General features: G+C 37.4%; 1 protein-coding gene across 2 annotated transcripts in view; it reads right to left on the bottom strand.

Annotated features, from left to right (window-relative positions):
* CDH12 (cadherin 12) overlaps positions 1-19,195 on the bottom strand; it is a 539,802-nt gene extending 520,607 nt beyond the window's left edge. For both annotated transcript variants that reach the window (XM_058021180.1, XM_058021189.1), the window contains exon 1: positions 18,976-19,195. The gene's annotated coding sequence lies outside the window, so the exon portion shown is untranslated. The remainder of the gene's footprint in view (positions 1-18,975) is intronic.
* Positions 19,196-20,921: the final 1,726 nt, after the last annotated feature.

Below are 20,921 nucleotides of genomic sequence, written 5' to 3'. Positions count from 1 at the left end.
GATTTTTAACAAAAATCAAGCCACAGAAAGAACACAGGGGACCTATTTTCTTTGTCACTACATCTATATGAGTTGATTACTCTGTCCTGCAGCTTTATCATCCCTAACTGTGTGCATGTCTCAGGATTATGCCTCAGGCTAAGGAGAAAAAGCCATTTTCAGAAAAAGCCAGTGTAAAGGAAGAAATTGTAAGTGGCAGCTGACCAATAAGTTATTTTTTTGTTTGGTGTCATGGGGATTCCATTGTGGAAGAACTCCACAAAAGAAAGTTAATCAGCTGCAGCCTTTTGATTAAACTCAAAGTGGGCAAAATCTGATTTTCATCATATGGATAAACAGCAAAATTAATTATGCCAAAAGTAATTACTGTAAAAGTAATTATGGCAGGTGTAACTATTAGATGAAGTTTTACACATTTTTTTTAATAAATAATATAGAGTCAAATACATTTTGGAAAATACTTCCAAGCTTTTTTTTAAGATATTATCAGTAAAATTACTCTACTTTGTCTCACTAAAACCTTACATTTGAAGTTAATGCCCATAGGTGTTAGCCATATGAGCAAACAAAATATTGTACAGGTCAAAGTATTAATATATTCCATATGATGAGCAAGACACATTCAGAAAAAGGGTTTGTAGAAAAATTAAGTAAGGATAGTTTCCCTTGGGGAAAAATTTTAATTAAAGTATCCACTGGACCACTCAATTAGCAATTTTAAACTCATCAACTAACTTCTGTGCAGTGTCTATTCACATGGCCAAGTGCTCAAAACTACATTCTCTTCCATCTTTCCTATTTAACACTTTCTTGTCTCATCCTGTTTGGCAATATGTGACACAGCATTCATTTTTTCACCTGTGCAAATCCTCACTAAACTAAGAAACAACGAAACATTGAACCTACTGAAACCATTTTTAGCTACGCATTATTTGGTACAGATTTTCTTGTCTGAGAAGGCCGCAGAGCTCCTTAGAGCCCACCTGCTGTGGCAGTCACGGTCTCAGTGGCACAGCAGAGAAGCTCCTGTGTGGCTCTGCAGCCCCAGCTGCAGGCTGGCTTTCTGCAGTATCAAGGGTTCAGCTGCAGCCTCTACGGTCAGCACTGAAAGAGTTAATCCTTTTCCAAGGCTACTTGTTTTCAGTTAACATATTTCAAAGGATGCAGGCAGATGGCATCACTTGCAAAGCTATTGTTTTAGTTTTTCAAGAGACACAGCAGCACCTGGAAAGCATTCAAAATTCCCAACAAGCAAAATAAAACCAGAGCTTGTATATTTGACAGAAATAAGCTAAATTCCTTGAAAAATAAAACACTGGGCATCTTGAAAGATTGCTGAGATGTATGAATCCATGTGGAAATTTCAATTCCATCCATTTTTCTTGAAATCATATTGTAAAAGTCCTCATTCCAAGTCTTGCCAAGCAGAAGGTGCCTGAAGTACATGAACATAACAAAAATAATTTTGCATCTTTCCAAAAGCATAAGAGTCTAGGCTTAGCCTAGATAGGCGGTCCCATTTCTTTTTTGCTGGATGCCTAATCATTAAAATGCCTCAATAATGAAAAAATAATTCGGAAAATATTTCTTGTGTAATGAAGAAGACATTCTAATTCATAATTCTTTAATAATCAGAATTAAGATTCAGCTTTGCACAATAAAATGCTATCAGAACTTTTGCAGAAATACAGTTGTATTGATTACCTTTATCTAGGAGTTGCCAGGCTGATCCTTTAAATAATTTCCTCATAGATCAGTCCATATTATATAGATATAGATGTCCATCATAGTTTTCATTAATTATTTACATATTTTCTTGTCATTACAGACAAATATTTATAGAGATTGGATGTGTCTTCACATCCTCAATTCCTTGGTGCAATTGTGCATAGCTGCAAAGTACAGAAGTAAAAATAGATATGCAATCAAATGGGAGATGTCTACTAAGGTAGAGGCATGATGCAAATGAAGTTCACTACAGAAATATTCCAGCTCTTTTTGTGCTACATGAAGCCTCAGGCTTCTTTCTCTGTATCTGATGCACTTGAGAACTATTGTTTGCTGCAGATGTGACCCAGCTTTCTTGGCACGAAGCAGAAGGTTCCTTAAATCTAATACACTAGCATTACTGAACTTCATTACCTCTTTCCAATGAGAGAAGGGAAAATACAGAAAGACCAGGGAGGTAGAAATTAATGGAAGAAAAGAAATATGCAAGAGAAAGAAAAAAAAAACAAAACAAAACAAGAAAAACCAAACCAAAAAAAACAAAAAAAAAAAAAAAAAAAAATACCAAAAGCTTAGAAGAAAGAAGAAAAAGGGATAATAAGAACATCAGCAGCAGGACTAGCAGGCTGCTGAGATCTCGCTTGTGCACACATACACAGAAAAGATGCCCTGCACATCATGGTCCAGCTCTGCCTGGAAAAACAGGCAAAAAAAACTCTTACTGAAGAAACTGAGACAAGTGCACAGTTTTCTGCCATTTTCAGTGATTCTTGTTAATGACAGCCCACTGAACTGATCATTTTTATATGCTATTTAAAGCAGTAAGAACCAATGGTCGCCCGTACATGACTCAATCTTATGCACTGCACCTACATAATTACAAGACATAGAATCAGAGGAAATAAAAATGACCCCGTGGCTTGTTGCTGAGCCCACAGTGAGTCACAACAGCTGTTGGTGTGTGCAGCTGGATTACAAGGACATCAGCATTTCCAATGACTTTGTTTAATTGTAGCCAGGACCTTGAGAGCTTTTGCACTCAAGGACTACAAACCATCAGATTACAGTGTCTCACTGTCTGCCTTTATTTTTGAAGCATTTTGGATCTGAAAAGAAAATAAAGAGAATGAAGATATAAAATAAAGAAAAAGATATAAAATAAAATAAAGAAAAATATATAAAATAAAGAAAATTACAAGAAAATAAATTCAGCCAAAACACATTCCCTAGACTATAACTCCAAAAAGGTTGAAAGAAGTAATGTAGTTAACATGTATCTTTTGTACTTATATACTTTTTCAGATTTCAAGTGGGAACACTCCTCACAGGAAGTATTGAATCATCTATAAAAAGCATCAAGCTAAATTTTAGACCAAATAATATTGCAGAAGGCAACTTATCTGAGTTAGGGAGACCAAGGTTTGAAGCCTGTGCTTGGATTGATTCAGAACAGAAGCCCAACCTGCCTCTGAAAGAGTGGGTAAGTATTCTGCCCACTGTGCTACTGACTAATTTACAATTCCTGTCCCTACCAATAATCTTTTAGCTTTTATAAAAACTCAAATAACTTCCTTGGAGAGACTCAGGCTGTAAAATTTGGAGGCAAAATTACTTAAAATGAGACCTGAGTTAAAGTTGAAGCAAACAGGGATTTAAACTTTATTTTCTTACAGCCCAAAAGTATTCCTTAACTGCTAACCATTGTGCCAATTTCTGCTTTGACATCTTTCTTTCTATCTCTCTTTTCCTCTACTGGGCACATAAAACAATGACTACTTCAGAAAAAGAACTAACTTTGACTAATCAGAATTTTCCATACCTTGTACCACAGGCACCTGATGTGTTTGCCTGTATACTCAGCAGATTCCCATATGAAAACAAATATATTGTTTTTATATGCACATGACTATATCATGGAGAGACAAGTTACTTTGACACCACCATGCAAGACAACGAGTACAAATGAGAATGTAATGAGGAAAATTTACTCTCTCTTTTTTGTCCTACTGTCTTCTCCTAATATACACACATTAAAACAGAGACAGCAATGCAGGTAGTGGAAGCACATAACAGACACCACAGCAAACTCAGACTGGTAGAATAAAGCTGACATATGGAAAAAACACATCTAAATGAAAGTTTCCATTCTACATTTCAGATCCACAATAAAGCAGTAACAATGTCAGAGCCATTTTATCATCACCACCCATTTGGTCCAGTTCATGTATTTTGATGTTAAGTATGCAAAATGCTGTTACACAAGCCAAAAACAAAATAAAATGCTTTGGTCTCACAGGCAGTACTGGTACTGCAAAACCAAAATAAATGCACTGGTCTCACGTACTACTCTGGTATTCAGAATATATATAAATATTGCATATTTAAAAAAATATACTCTGTCATTTCACAAGAGAAGCATTTCACTTGCTGAAATAAATTACTAATCTGAGAGACTGCAAGACAGAGTCATGTTTACAATAGTTCAAGGTTTATCCAATTTCCTTCTTCTTTTATACTGTCTTGGCAGTGAGACATAATTCATGATTCTTTTTATCTGTCTGTAATGGCAGTGCAGTAAATTAAATCTGGGGTTATTTTACCCAATCATAAATTCTGATTAGTTATAGTCTAATTAGGGAATAATGAATGGGGAAGTGACAAATTTCCTCTTCCTCTGTTTTTTTTATTTTTTTTATTTTTGTAATTAGAATGCATACTGCACATCAATCAAATAATCTACCTTATTAAAAATTACAAACTTTTTTTTGGAACCCACGTGTTGTTTTGTTGGCAGGAGCATTTATCAGGTTTTATGGCCAGCTGTCAAGAAATCATAAGGTACCAACATTAAGCTATCTATCTGATAAATATCCTCAAGGAGAGATTAAAATAATCTGCCTTAGCTGTTACAAGAATGACAAAACAGCATGCAGTCTTTTCACTAAGTGTAGAAGAGGGTCAAGCCTTGATGTTAAAATAATCATTTAGGTTTTCAGACAACAGCTAGGGCCTAATAATTCTTCCAAGCTCTTAAATTTCTACAATTTAGTCTGTGGTGTCACTTGTACTCCTCCAAGTCTTGATGTGGAGTGAAGAAGCAATAGAATAAAGTGAGTGGTGAATGAACTAGAGGTGAAAACCTCTATAAAGAAGATGGATAAACACAACTTTCCACATTATTAAGCTCACAAGCAACAAATAAAATATACTTTGGGGGCTTAAATCTTATACCAAAAGTGTGAACTAAGGTAGTATTAAATAAGAGAGTTAAAGAATCTTCAAAATGAAGGCATTTTCTTTTTAGATAAAAGAGGGGCCAAAATACAAAATGTAATTTTTGTTGATCTTATATGAGATAGTTCAGATTTACAGTCCTACTCTTTTTTTTAATGGCATTGCTCCTACTCCCTGTTTTCTCCATGCTGTTCCAGAGACCAACACTCTCCTTAGGGAACAAGACTGACAAGGCCTTGAAGCATTACATGGAGGGACACAGGAAGAGCATTTCAGCTTTTCAGTCAGGAGCATGAGGCAATAGCCACAATGTCAATGTCAATAGCCACAATGCAAAGTTCCTGAATTAAATGCTGTCAGTTTTTACGTCTCTGTCGGCAGAATATTTTGCTTCCACTATTTATTTATTTCCTTTTTTTCCTTCTCCAGGAAAGAAAATTCTGTTCGCAAAATGATTTTTTCAGCTACAAATCAAATTCTCAAAAGAAAAATATTTCTTTCAGGAAGGTTTTGACCAGGGCTGCTGCTACAGCTCATCCCAAGGCTGAAAACACTGACTCATTGTTGAGAATTCACAAAGTAATTCTCCTCTTATTTCCCCACATGTGAAAGCTAACAAACACATCTGTACATTTACTTAATATTAGATAGCATTCAAATCACCATGATTTTATGTTTCCACTGGCTTAATTTTCCTTTTTTTTTTTTTTAAATAAGAATCTCATTATGCCAACATCTATTGTTGCAACTGTGTGACTTTAACAGGGGAAGAAAAGTTTCAAAATAAGAAATTGTCACATACAGTATAGAAGTATAGGGCACCCGGATTAGATGCCTAGCATCAAAATAAGCTGAACCACAAAAATTAATTTATATTACCTTCAGCATTAGTGCTGAATAGTCTCACATATTACATAAATAAATGAGTAAACTGAATTGAAATTATACAATGATACTGGTCATCAGGAAAGCACCATTATTTCCAAAATAATGTCATTTTTTTTCTCTTAGTCATTCCTTTTACCAATATACCATGACAGCAAGTTTTTCTCAGAACTGCTAAATTATATCTCAGGCAGAAATAACATTTCACATGTAATTTTAAATTAATTGGACAAGAAAGTGAAATGTTATAATTCTAAACTAAGTCCAGAAAAGTTTGAAAAGTCTATTCTTCATAGAGGAAAAATCTCATGACATAAAGAAACTTCCAGGAGAAGCTGAGAGAGGAAGATTCTTTTCCTGTCAGGTGTTCTGTCTAAGAGTGGGTTTTAATGAGCTTCCCCTGACAGGGGTAAGTCTACATGTCTGTGGGTATTTAGGTAAGACACAGGCAAGAGATATTTGACAGATTCCAAAGCAAAGCTTTCCACTTTGCACTTGACATAAAAAGCATCATTTCTTGCTTTGCACTTCTTCTTATTGGGGTTCAGTCTCTATATAACATTTTAACTTAAAGCCTCAAAAAAATCTGAGTACTCATCTCCTACCTGAGAGCTAGAATGCAACAAAACGGTATTGTGGCCCTAAATTCTCTAAGGATCATTTCCCATTTAAAATATCAAGACATGAGAACAAGAACCCTAATTCTATCATATCAATGACAATAAAAATAATAACCGTTTAAACATCTACATTTTCACACAGAAAATAAACAAGTTCACAAATTCCTATGTAGATATTTCATAGTGGTGACATTTACAATTCCTTCTTTCCTGGGATAGATTCCACTAGTCTATATGAAAAATAATAGAACCAGGAGTTTGTTTCAGGACATGTTTTCATTGTGCTGTTTTCAATGTAAAGAAAATAAGAATACAGTGATACAGATATGCCACATTAAATTTAGGCACTGATGATAAAGATAAAAATAAAAATCCTATGTTTTTTGCATTTCACCTGGCAGCCAGCTTAATCTACAACTAACAGCATTAACACAGACTTTGAAATCTTGAAGCGTTTTTCTGTTTGATTGCAAAAAAATCACTCCGTTGTCAAATTATTAAACTAAAATTGTTAATAATAATTACACCTATGGTTATAGTTTAAGTGAAAATCTTTGCCTTGCCTGCAAAAAAGCACACTTTCCTGTTATTAGTCCATTAAGCTTGAAGGATTGGTCATTGTATTCAGATTATAAACTAAGTCTATATATTTCTTAGATATGACTAAAACACCAGGATTTTTTTGATAAATTTATCACTGGAAATGGGATCTGTGAAGGAGAGAGAATGACCTTGGATTTTGGTCTTTGGAAATGATGAGTTTGAATATCCTTTCAAATTTCAATAAGCTCAACATGCTTAAGTAGGAAAACATTGGACAGAAATAAAATTGCATGAGTTTAAGCTTCCAAATGCAGAAATACAATATTGATCCTCAAAAATCATTATACTGTGGATGCAAGGGGAGGGAAAAGGAAGAAAATCTCTTTCTATAAATGCTTCAGGCAGCAATCACAAGAGACTTTCAAGTCTGAAATTTGCTGCAACACTCAGAAAATTAAAATACATAAAACTTCTCAGAGTTTTAATGTAGTACACATTTCAAAAGCCATTTTTCACTATTTGAATGTGAGTATATACCACTAAGCAGCTGGGAAACCTAATTTAGGTTTGAAATCTGCTTACAGTTTTGAGATCCTTGGCACTGTTTCTGGGAAGGTCCTTGTATAATACTTCTAAAACAAAATAAAAATATTACATAATGAGAGCCAAATATATTAAATAATTTAAGTGCCTATCTTTTTACCATATTCCATGCCAAAAAGGTCAACACAGCAATATTATTTCAATCACAATTCTATTTCTAATGCCTGATTTGAACAACAAACTCCTTCTATAGTATCCAAACTCTTTAGGAAATATTTTTATGAGTGGATGAGGAAAAGTCAAATGGGTTAAAAAAGTGCATATTTTTAAGCATTTCATCACTACTTGATGCTGTTGAATGTGCCTGTTTGCCGAAGTGTAGAAGCAGAGAAAGTGGTTAACAGGTACTTTCAAGTTAGATTTTTTTCACTCAGTGGCTTTCCTTGGAAAAATGTTAACTGAGTGAAATTATTATATTTCCTTAGTGACAGAAGCTGTTGGAGAATGTTTAAATTCAGCTATCAGAAAATTAATTTATTTGAAGACAGCACTATTTCTTATGGCAATTTCTTCTGTATCTAGGTTGCATGTGCACTTGGTAGAAAACAAAGTTCGTCTTTTTAATTTCCATAGACCTTATATCTTTGTAGGCAACTATAAGGCAACTATTCCTCTACCCATTCATGTTTTACCTGTACTATATATTAACTAGGAGTGGTTTATGTCTAGGAGAGTTTAGAGCTAGTGAGGTTTATGGCAGTTTTATTGGAAGCATTTATCAAGATTTAGTGTTTGTCAGCAGCAGAACCAGTGAGCAGCAGAACCAGTCAGCACACAGTGGTACGGTGAGAAAACCCAGACCATCCCCAAAAATGGGAAGTAAAAATAAACCTTAAGAGCACTGTACAAACATTTACAATCACATCCAAAACGTCTTCTCATCCTATCCCTTAGACTGTTTTGAATTGCTATGCCTAAGTGACAACAGTTCTTCAGTGTAAACAACAATGTGGCGACACTGGGAGAAGAAATTATGTTGATACTCACAGTGCATCCACAACTAGAAAACATATCCTTTTATTCCCTTCTCAGTGTGCCTACCAGCCTGAGCCTCTCCTGTGGGTAACTACAGCAGGACACAGTATTGATGTTTTCTTCCTGCTGGAAATTGCTCCATTTTCATGTCAGAAACTCAAGCTGTGAGGGGGGTACAGCGGGGAAAGTCATAAGGCACTTGACTTGTAAATAATCTGTCACAGCAGGTCAGGGCCAGCTAACTTTCCTCACCTAAATGAAGGAAAAAGAAAGAAGCACAAGACAGGGAGAGACAGATCTGATTTCTGCAAATGTCCAGCCCGTCTGCTCAGCCAGATGGCCAATTGAATCACAAGAGGAAGGTGTCACAGAGAAGACTGAGGCTTCCCTGCTTTATCATTCTCTAGCCAAAAATAATAATTCAACAGCATCCAACAGAACCCTAAAGGCTTTATGTACTAGCACGCTGAGCTTCCCTGTAATCACTGTGATATCTCCAGGAACAAGGGGTGGCATGAATCATTATTTGGATGTGATAACATGACCCATACAAACATTAGGGGATAATAGGCAAGTCTGCACTCTGCAAATCGAATCACACCATGATCCATCATTAACCTAAGTGAGCTATTGCTTTATTGAAGTAGCCCTGTAAATTAATAGGTCACAGTCTATTTAAAAGCTGAGAGATTTGTTAATGCTCCAAGGTCTTATATTTTATTAGAGCATACAGCCCAAGTACAACTGAGGTTCTAAGTGTGTTTTTTAAGGATAGGTAACAGTGAAGGGAAAACCTAAGATTTAGACTTGAATAAAACACTTATTTGCACATATACAGGAAGGTATTCTTATGTGTCCTAATTTTAGTTTTGTCTTAAAGAAGAAAGAAAATAATCACTAATTTGATTTCTTTTTTTTTTTCCTTCACAAATTTCCATAATGCAAGGAGTAAAGACTTTGGGAATGTAGAAAATTAATGCACTTCCAGTTGTTCTGAATCAGCACTACATGACAAATTAAGATTGTCCTTCAGAAAAGAGATTCACAATTCAGAATTAAGCCAATTAATTGCTACTTTAGGAACTCTGGATTTTAAATAGACAGAAGTCCAGGTGTTAATACCAGTTCTTCGGTGTTCAGTTTAGATAACAGGACTGAGCTTCAAAACCAGCTAAGACAAACCTTTCAAGGACTCCCATGACCCTCCTATTCTTATGGTACGCTGACATCTTTATTCAGTTATGGACACAACAAGGAACTATGGGCATCTTCTGAGACTGCTGGACCATAAAAGAGAAGGAATTATTTTCCCCCTAAATACGCCTGAAATCAAGTTTAAATCACATATTCTATATCTCTTTACAAAAAAAGTTTTATTTTTACAACTATATTCTTATAGCAATTCTTTGCAATAAGGGAAGGAAATGAAAGAATCTTTTAATCAAATCTTTATACACTATCAAACCAGTTTTGCCTGAAAAAGGCAGGAATGGGCTTCACAGTTGGGAAGAGAAGATCCTCTCCAAGTACTGCATGGATAACTTGGGAGGAGCAAATGCCAAAGAACTTGATAAACAGTGATAAATAAGTAATCACTTGAAAACACTTCTATTTCCTTCTAGGGAGGACTGATAATTAGCTCCCACATTCTTCACTTATACCCTGAAAAACTGAAAATATCTGTGACCATTTGCTATATGACTCTGTTAAACAGCTGTTCCGAGAATATTTAAGGTGTTTGAAGGGACTGTGTGTTGTAGCACTTTTTGTGAATTCTAGGGCGTTCACACAGAATAATTTTGGTAACATTTCTAAAGGTTTACCAGAATAAATTACTATATATTACTGTTTTTTTAGCTAAATTCTTTGTTGGGACACGCTTTTCTTTTGATAGTCTTCAATTATATACTCATTACCTGCAGACTTCCTCAAGACCCTCTGACACTTCCCCCAGATGGGCTGAAATTCACTGGGGCATGCTGCTTTTACTGACAAGTATAACTGTGTAATTTTTTTCTCTGGTCACAGCTTCAAGACAGAGATTCATATTCATGTTAAACAACTCAGTTCACTCTACACTCCCACTCTACAGCTATGGGAAAAAAATTCCAGTGAAACACCTTTCCTGTGCATAATAACAAAATTCCCATGAACCACACACAGCCTTTGCAGAATGTTAGATGCTGGAGTAAGCTGCTCTATCAGACCCTCCTCTAGCTTTGAAGTCTGACTTACACTTGTGTTTCTGGAACCTCCCTGGTGAGATCTATGACTGTCTCTAAAATATAAACAGCATATCAACTTTTGAAGGTAGAAGACTTTTAAATTAGGATTAGTTAGGATTGTATGCAGGCCACTGAAAAGTTCTTGATTTCTGTTTGATCTAGTAATTAAATAAAAAATGAAAGTGCATTGTCTCAGTGTAAAAGGGCAACTAATAAATTAGGGAAGAATGTATAGAAATCAACACAACTGCTTACGACAAGCATTATGAATATAGGACAAAAAAATCTGCAACCTACTCTTTGATCATCTCTCTCTCTGTCACAGCCAAACAAATGATGCTGACACCTAATTCATTTTCTTTTGACTTGCACACTGTAGAAATAACAGGTGCATTGTCCTGAAAAGTTCATTCTTGTCTCCTGACTTATATGGATGAGCTTTTGGAATCCAATGTTAGCAACATTTTGGTTTTTTTTTTTCTCTTTTGTTTTTTCTTTTATACTGATACTTGTTTATAAATAGAATTAGTCTTTGTTCCTATCACCAAGTTACTATGCTATCAGAAGTAAAAAGAGAATGAATACCAGTATTTCATAGAAATGTGGAGTGGTTAAGATTGGGAGGAACCTTAAAAATTATCTGGATCCAAAACCCCTGCAATGGGTAGGGATATCATCCACTAGATCAGATTGCTCAAAGCCCCATCCATTCCAGTCTTGAGCACTCTGAAGGATACGGCACACACAGTCTCCCTGGACAACCTGTGCCAGCATCTCACTAGTCTCAAAGGTAAAGAATTTCTTCCTAATATATAATTTAAATCCCTCTTCTTTTAGTTTAAAATTTCCTTTAGTTGCTTTCTCTATCAATATCTGCCCAGTCGCTGTCCCTCTTTTTATAAGCCCCCTTTAAGCACTGAAAAGCTGCTAAAGGTTTACATGGAGCCTTCTCTTCTCCAGGCTGAGCAACCCCAACTCTCAGTGTGCCTGGGTAGGAGAGACTTTCCAGCCCTCTGATCATCCCTGGTGGCCCTCCTCTGGACCCACTCCAACAGGTCTACATGTTTTCTGCACTAAGGACTCCCGAGCTGCACACAGTACTTCAAAACGAGGTCTCACAAGAGCAGAGTAGTGAGGGACAATCACCTCCCTCAATCTGCTGGCCTCATTTCTTTTTAATGCAGCTCACGATGCATTTGGCTGTCTGGGCTGCAAGCGCACATGGACACTGGGCTTTGCACTTACCCATAGCCCAGGTCCTTCTCACAAGGCTGCTTTCAATGAGCTCAGCTCCGTCTGTGCTCATGTTTGGGATTGCCTCGACCCTGGTGCAGCACCTTGCACTCGGACTTGTTGAACCACATGAGGTTGTCACTTCCTGAGCTTGCCTGGACGGCACCCTGTCCTTCAGGGTCACTCAGCTTGGGGCCATCTGCAAACTTGCTAATGGCACACTGGATTTCACTGTCTATGTCATTGATAAAGCTTTTAAAGAGCACTAGTTTAAGGGCTTCCCTACAACCATATTAACAGCAGCTCCCAGAAGAAGCCCGACCAGCAGGTATGCAATAAGCAGGGCAGGAGCACAGAGGCCAAACTCTCTGCCTGGCCAAAGGGCTGCTGTTTGCCAGCCACAGAACAGTACAAGCTTTTTGACTGAAGGATTCTGCAGCCAAGGTTAAGCCAGATTTATTCCTGCTCTGTGCTCCTAAAGAGGCTAGAGAATCAACCTGGCCAAAAATCCAGCTTCAAAGCAAATTTCTATAGGAATAAATAATTACTACTGGAATGCAACAGGAAAGATTTTGATGAATCAAGACTGTCATGCTTGTTCATTGAGCTGTCTTTTTCAGTGAATCATGCAGCTTTATTTCCCTGACAAGGACCAGAACTAGAGCTATTTCCATCAATGACTGGAAAGTTGAAGCAAAGAGCTTTCATTTAACTTTAGATAGGTTTTATTTCTCTTCTTCTACCTTGGTGTTATTTCCCCATCTACCATCAGTAGTTTTTATTATGCAGTTCAATCCATCAGATCATTAACACATTATCCATGGGGCCCATTTTGTTTTTTGAAGTGTTTTCCCATGGCTGAAGTAGTTTTCAAGCTTAATCTCTAATTCCACAAAAATCCCATTGTTTATCATGCTGTTGCCAGAGTTTTCAGTGGTTTATAAGAAAGATGCAAAGTACAGAACAGAACAGAAAAAAGAGACTGCTTCTGTGAGTGAAGGCATTGCACAGTCTACCACCTCTGACTGCTACTAGAGGACAGATGTTTGGGGGGAAAAAAAAGATCTGTCATTTCCTGACTGACAGTGGGAATTAAAACAGTAAGTGCAACAGGAGTGTCTACACTGAAGCAGTGGTCAGGACATCTCAAAATTCAGTTTATAACTAAATTTTATAGTAGATATTAAGAATGTATGCACTAAGACAAAGAAGAGAATAAACACAAAGCAAAAAAAAAAAAAAAAAGGAAGCAAAATATTTGTTACAAGATTTCAAAAAGGAGGTAGATATAACAAGCTATGACAGGTTGACTTGATCTGTCAAGGAAATGCAATTCCTTTCTGGAGTTTAGCAAAGTAGCAATTTCAGAGTACCTCACAATTGGTTTTACTGAGTAGAAGAAAACAAATCAGCCACGATAAACCAATAAAGAACAATGAAATTAGGAAAGAAGTTCTTTTAAAACAAAGAGGCCAAAATAGTGTATCTTAGCCCTGTCTTATTCAATAGCAATGTAAGCTTTTCAGTGATGAGAGGTGATTAATATCTTGTACTATGTCTCAGGGAAAAAGAGTACTTTAGCAAACAGCTTCTTAGAACCATACTGACATGTAAAGGAATTATCTCTTAACAAGAGGCAGATTCTTAAGTGGCATCCTAAAACGAGACAGACTTAATTATCTTTCTGAAATTTAGGTCTCTGAGCAGCAAATTGTATTAATGAGGGATGACAGAATCTGTACCCTTGTACCCTCATTTTTCCCTTGAGAAGTAGGCACACTGTTATATTTACTCTGTGAAATCTGACAGTATCACAATACAAAATAACGTGCATGTGAAAACACACCCAACTTTATTTCCACAGCTATGATACAATCACTTGTATCATACAGCTCCTAAATGCAGTCCAGTAGGAGTGAATATGCTGAGAGAAACCAGAGTACCACAGCAGACCATAAACCTCCCTCCACAAAGACTTTTCTAAAAGTGAAATCTAGAGCTGAAAAGAGGCGCCATCTCTTATAACAGACATTATATTCCAGTTCCTTTAGTGAACAGTACCTAAGAAAAAGGAAAGATCACATGATACTTTTCACAATGCAGTTATAAAACATAACACTTCATGTAACATACCTTCTTAGTAGCATTTGTCTATTTTTTGCCACCCTGAACCATACTTCATTCCTTGCAATGCCTTCAACTCAACGTGTTATACAAACTCAAATCATGTTCACATTTTAAAATGTCTTATAAAAATTGCTTCATTTAAAGGGTATGTGTACATAAACTGATGTATACATAAAATGCTTTAAGTGGAGGCATTTTTATTAGTCACTTAAAAGGAGAACAGCACTTGGCTTCGTAACAATTTTCACACTCAAGATACCTCAAAGAGCTTTGCAAATGGATAGCTTGGAAACCAACAAAGATACTGATGCTGTGGGTAAACACATATGATTTGAAGGGGAGCAATTGCAAAGGTATTAGTTTTTTCTCTTAACACATGAATAGAAAACCTTGGTTAAATTAAGAAAAGTCAAATACACTCTGGCATCAGCTTTAATTATTTTTTGTTCTGTGTTTCTCTCCTGTTTTTTTTTTTTGGTTTTTTTTTTATTAGGAGTCTTCAATATACAGGTTCAAATACATAAGCTCTCAGAAATTAATGACAATGTGGAAATAAGATTAAAATATGCTGTTCCACTCAGCAACATACTGGGAAAAAATCAGGATTTTTACTGCTTAAAACAATTCACACTAAAATTGAATTGTGTTTCCTTTCCAACCTTTCAAAAATTGTTGAATAACTCCAGTAGAACTAGCATCAATTTGCTTGTATTTGACTTTGAATTTATAGTTTATAATGGAATTGTTTACGTTGGAAGAGAGGTCTAAAATCATTGAGTCCAACTTCTAACATGGTTCTGCCATGCTCACTACCAAACCATGTCAGAATGCAACACATCCACATGCCTTTTGAACTCATCCAGGGATGACCATTCCACCACTTCCTCAGGCAGCCTATCTCAATGTCTGACCATGGCCCCAGTGAAGAAACTTTCCCTAACATCCAATCTAAACCTCCCCTGGTGCAGCTAGAGGCTGTTCTCTCTGTCCTGTACCACTTGTTGACTAGGAGAAAAACCAACCCCAGCAGGTTGCACCCTCCTTTCAGGCAGCTGTAGAGAGTGATAAGGTCCCTCCTGGGGTTCCTTTTATCTGGGCTAAACAACCTCTGCTCCCTCAGCTGCTCCTCACAAAACTTGTGCTGCAGACCCTTTGCTAGTTTTGTTGCCCTTTTCTGGACATGCGTATAGTCCAGTACACACACACACAGACACACATCGCTGTTGGTCAATGCTAAGAAAAATATCCTGAAAACAGTTTGGTATTCCTAAAAGAAGAAGAGATTCTCAACAGCAATATGTATATGCAATCATTTTTCAAAGCCTTATGACTGTGAATGCTACAACTGCTGTAATTTAATCAAAATGCCAGTTGTCATCACAAGATTATTTCACACAGTATTCAGTATAATACTTACACTATTAAATAATAACATAAGTATCAATATTAGTAAATAATTTCTGGTAATGAAGCGTGAGAAATAGAGGCAAAGATTTTAGTAAATTTTGAATATTTTTATATTAAAACTGATACATGTTGTTGGAATCAGAAGTAGAATATATTACAAAAATAAAGCTTTTAAAATAAATATAACCAAATTGGAAATATATTATTTTTCTTTGTTGTTTCAGACAACTTTATTATAGATAGAAAATAAGGAGAAGACTTGCAATGTGCACATGCACAATCTTTAAAAGCATAAGTAAAAGCAATACATTCCAGAGGAAGAGGTAAGATCCCTCTGAGCAGGCAGAGTTGTGAAGAAACGTGTGTGCAGAAATTCCCTTCAGATGGCTCTCTCAAGAAAGCTGGTGTTTATGATATTATGCCTAATGAGAAAACTGTGCTGCAAATAATCTTTCTGGTTACAATCTAAGACTCAGTCTAAAATCGCACAGGAAACAATGAGTGCTTTACCAGTTTCGCAGCAGGGCACACGGCAAGGAGAGCCCTGCTCCCCACCTTGGGAAGGTGTCTCCAGGTACTCCGGAGTCTGGCTCCTACAGGCAGCACCAGGCTGTGCGCCCACCCTGAGCCTCTGTGCTTCATCACACAAAGACATGTGCTTCAGCACATGTTCCAGCCTGACTTTAGCTGCTCTGTTTTACTGTAAGGCTTCACACTGCACGTCCACATCAGAATAGTCTAGAAAAGTTTATATGAGACTAGCAGATCCTCTAAACATATGAAAGGCGATTTACCTGAGCTGTGGGTGATTATAAGAATATTTGAAAAATTTGATCATGATGCTTTGCACAGTTACATGTAAGTTACTCCCTTCTCTAATTCTGTGATAACTGCTTAAATACTTAAGCACAATTTTACAGCCTTTAATGAAATATTTTCAACCAAATCTTTATAATACTGTTATAGTAGCATCTAGATAAAGACAAAAACATCATGGCATTTTCTTATTACACAAATGCCAATGATTTCTAAAACATTCTCTTATACAAAAGTGTTTAAAATAATTTGAACACTGAAAAAGCTGTTAGTCTAAAACTCACTCACAGAAAAGAAATTTAGGAATTTGCTAACCTATACATTTTTTTAATCATCTCAAGCACTACTATTGAACTAATGGGTTACTTAAGGTTGACAGAAAGCAAAATAAGCATATGTTTTCCTGCTGAATACTGATTACAAGTAATGTTTTTCTTCAGAAGAACAAATCTCCAACTGATGGGTGCAAAATGAGAAACTGCATCTAGAGAGACACCTGTAGCCTTTATATTTGTTATTCTGTTACCTGCTTTCTATTGCATGTCATTGCAACTGAAATATTATTTCTTCTTATATATTTGGAAGAAAATATTACAAAGTACTGAACACTTTAAGGGAATTCTGTCTATGTATGATGAATAAAAATTGTGGGAGATCTCTCCAGAACAGTGGATAAACAAATACCACAGACCTGACATTCAGAACAGGTTGGAGGGAGAGGGGGGCAGGACAGGCACAAATTAATTAAAATAAAACAAACTCAAGGATGAATGTCATCTATGGGATAGATGCAAGAATGAAAAAAATAAATTTGCTTATAAAACTGTCTTTTCAAAACAAAGTATTTTGTTTATTGCTTCCCCAAAGGAGAATCTGCTCCCTCTGCAGTCTCCCACAGGGGCCTCAATCTCCAAAAAGAGCAACATCAGGTAACAAGTTTGATCAGTTTTGTAGGAAGACTTTGGTCTGCATGCTGGTATGCTCTTGAGCACTCAAATCAGTTTAGCAATTAACTGCCTATGACTTCTGCAATGCAACCATCAGCTTTCATATCTGGCAAAGTATTTTGTAAGAAGCCTTGAAACCTCTTGAAAACACACTGTCATCAATCAAAGGTTTAACATGTTCAGAAGACAGAAATAAAAACGTCCTGACAAATTTGCTAATTTCATAAAAGCACGGTTTCATGGAAATACCTTAATACTGATTTACTTTGAATCTGAAATGCAATCACATACACAGCAAAAGGTGCATTATAATAAGACCTACTTAGTATTCTTGAATTGTTCAGTTTTTGCTATTTATATTTGGATTTGAAAATAGGGAAAGAAATACCAATAACCTCAACCATTCATGCTATCCAGCATCCTATTTAGCTCTGTACAGATATTTGCAGATACAGAAAAAAACCCAGTTAGCCATCACTCAATAAACACAGACATTTGCAAAAAGTCCATCATCACCACTACACCATAGCATGCTTTGAAATGAGTATTTAAAAGGCAAGAGACTATGTTTCCTCCTTACTCTAGACTGAATATTAAGAATTGAAATACCAAAGCCACATAGCCATTATCATCAAAAATCACATGAAATACTCAAGGTAAGCACCTTCACACATCGCTGTCACAGGCACACTTGCAGCATGATTTGTAATTCAGAGCAAACCCCACTATTAAAACGTTTGTATAAAGATTATGCATGTCATACTGTTCATCACATGACTAACTCATAGAAGATCAGTTTGAAACATTATAAAGAAAAATCATGGCTCGCATTTGAAAACCTTGTGCCAGGGCTAAATTTTTATTTCTCCCCATTAAAATTTTTCTGCAGTGCCTTTTTTTGTTTGTTTGTTTGAAGGGGGAGGCTGCTCAGGTGTTTTCAAAGTTGTTTCAAGTCGAATGCACATTCCTTACCTTCTTTCCTGTAATTAAACCTTATTACTTCAAACGTCAGCGCTGCAGAAATTCCCCCCCTGCCTCCCTGTCTTCACATACACACACAGAGTACTGAGCGCTCAAAAAATAGATAATAAAAAAAAAAAAAGGGGGACATAAAAAACGGCACATACATCTCCAGTCCCACGAGTTTCACACCATCTCTCAGCTATTCTCCCTTTTAGCTGAGTGCCCGGTTTGGCACGCTGCGTTCCCTCCTGCGAGCCCAGCGTTCAGCAGAGCCGCGGTGCCGGCACCCACACACCCGCCCGCCCGCCCTCACGCCCTCACCTCTGTGGCGCCCAGGTGCTGCCCGGCCCTGGGAGCGCTGCACCCCCGCACGGCGGCCCGGGCACCTGCGGCTCCTTCCTGCCCCTGCTCGGCTCCCTCTCCCCGCAGGCACCGCGGGCTCGCACACTTTGTTGGGAACTTAGGGAAGTTTTGCTGCTCCAGACCGGGATGAGCAGGGAATGGAGGCTGCTCCATCCGCACGGCCGGGCTCCTCGCCTGGGGCCCTGCCGCTCCTCCGGCCGAGGCAGCGTCCGTCCCTGGGTGCCCGGCTCCGGGGGCCCCACACACAGCCCCGGCCACCGGGGGGCCATCCCGGGCTCTCCCCCTTCCCGGGAAAAGCCGCCTTACCTGCTACATGGAGCTGCAGCGGCAGCAGGCGGAGCGGCGGCAGCAGCGACCGCAGCGGCAGCAGCCCGCTCGCTCAATCTCCGCAGCAGCAGCACTGCCTTTTCTCGCCTTCCCCTTCATTCACCGAGGATGTCGCGGGCGGCAAAGGCAGGTAGCAACCACTTGCTTACTGGAAGAGGTCGGTTCCCTGCTCAGAACGCCTCTGAATGGCTCTCTGAGGCTCCCGACACATTCACCCTTCAGATCGATACTGCACTTGAGCAGCAGCCTGAGCTCAGCTGCGGCTGATAGAGAGCAGCCAATTGGTATTGAGGATTCCCTTTCGGCAACCCCCTCCCACAAAAATACACCGTCTGCATCTGAAATTTCTGAGTTGTGAAAAGTAGTTTTAACCCCTTGCTTGAAAACCACCCTGTGCTTTTGGAGCTCCCGATAATCTCATTTTTTATTTTTGCATTAAAAAAACCTCTGACTTTCCAAACTATCCTCACCTGAACGCTTTTAAGCTGGGTAACAGTCAGTGAGAAAACTAAAACACCTGACCTGGCAATCAACTGACTGATTGATTGACTGACTGGGAGGATGATGTTTTTGCAATCTAGTAGATATAGCCCATGACCAAAAACAAAAAAAAAAAACACCCCAAAACAAAACAAACAAACAAACAGAAAAATCAACAAAATAAAACCCACCAAATAAAAACAAAAAATCATCAAAACCCAAACAAACAAACAAAACAAAAAAAATCAAAACCCAAAAAAACTACACCACAACCCCCCAAATAAAAACCAAAACACACAAGGAAAAAAAAACCAAAACAAAACACACAAAAAACTGCTCCCTCACCAAAACCAAAAAACCCTCAAATCTATCATCCAGACATCATCATCATAATTTTTCTCCATAAACTCCCCATATTTCTGACCAAAAATATGCCTATACTTCAATCAAATAAGAAAAAAGATGGCATATACAGTAACAATAACATACCTAGAGAAGAGAAATTTTTATTTTGGCCAGTCCTGAATTTTATTTAGTGGATAGGACTTCACCATTTTATCAAGGACATTGAATGCTTTACATTTGAAGAAATAACTTTACTTGTAGAGCCCTACAACTTTATTTCTAGACCCTCATAGTAAATACACCACCTTCTTGTTTGTTTCTTGATGTATATATGAAGGCAAGAGCTGTTTTAAAATAGATTAATCCTGAGACCTTTTTTTCTGACTTAAAGTAAAAGGCATGCTACATGAATGACTACAAAAATATAACATTTTAAAAAGACTTAAATTTTCAACAAACCTGACTAAAATACACAGAGGTAAGTTAATCATGTAACATTAGCACTTCCCCTTCCATGTGGATAATACAATCTTCATAGCATTTCAATATTCTTAAGTTTGTACTTGCAAATTAAATAGCCTGCCTAGTAAAAACACACTTGGGTTTCCCTCCATTTAGTTGAAAAAAAGTGCAGTGCTATATATAACATAATATTCATTTGACAGAGGCAGGCAAATAAATTACAGATACATGCCTGCATTTTAATGTGGCAGTCAGCAATTTCATTATTTTTAGTCAAATAGGGAAACAGGCCTAGCTACTCTGGGAAACACAAAGCAGCTATCACCTATGAGGTAAGGCCTTCCTCTCAGTCAAAATATGGAACACTTTCTGCATTACAAAGACATAGTTCAGGACATTAAGCTTCTGCCTCATGGGTGACTTGCAGCCTGTTAGGATAATTTGTATGACCTCTAGGCTCAGTTTCAGCTGCTCTCTTCTCCAAGAATAACTTGTGGAAGACAGTAGAGTGTGCTGAGCTGTTCTGGTAGTGGCTGCAGGACTGCTTCGAGCTCCCTTTCAGGGAATTGCTTCCCCAAAGTAGTTCCAGTTCTGAATGTGGTATCTGCAAATGAAAAATGCACCTGATCCACGGTTTA

The sequence above is a fragment of the Melospiza georgiana genome, chromosome 1 (genome assembly GCF_028018845.1).
Source record: "Melospiza georgiana isolate bMelGeo1 chromosome 1, bMelGeo1.pri, whole genome shotgun sequence".
Lineage (NCBI taxonomy): Eukaryota > Metazoa > Chordata > Aves > Passeriformes > Passerellidae > Melospiza > Melospiza georgiana.
The sequence above is the reverse complement of the archived record's forward strand: the minus strand, read 5'-3'. Positions and strand labels throughout refer to the sequence as shown.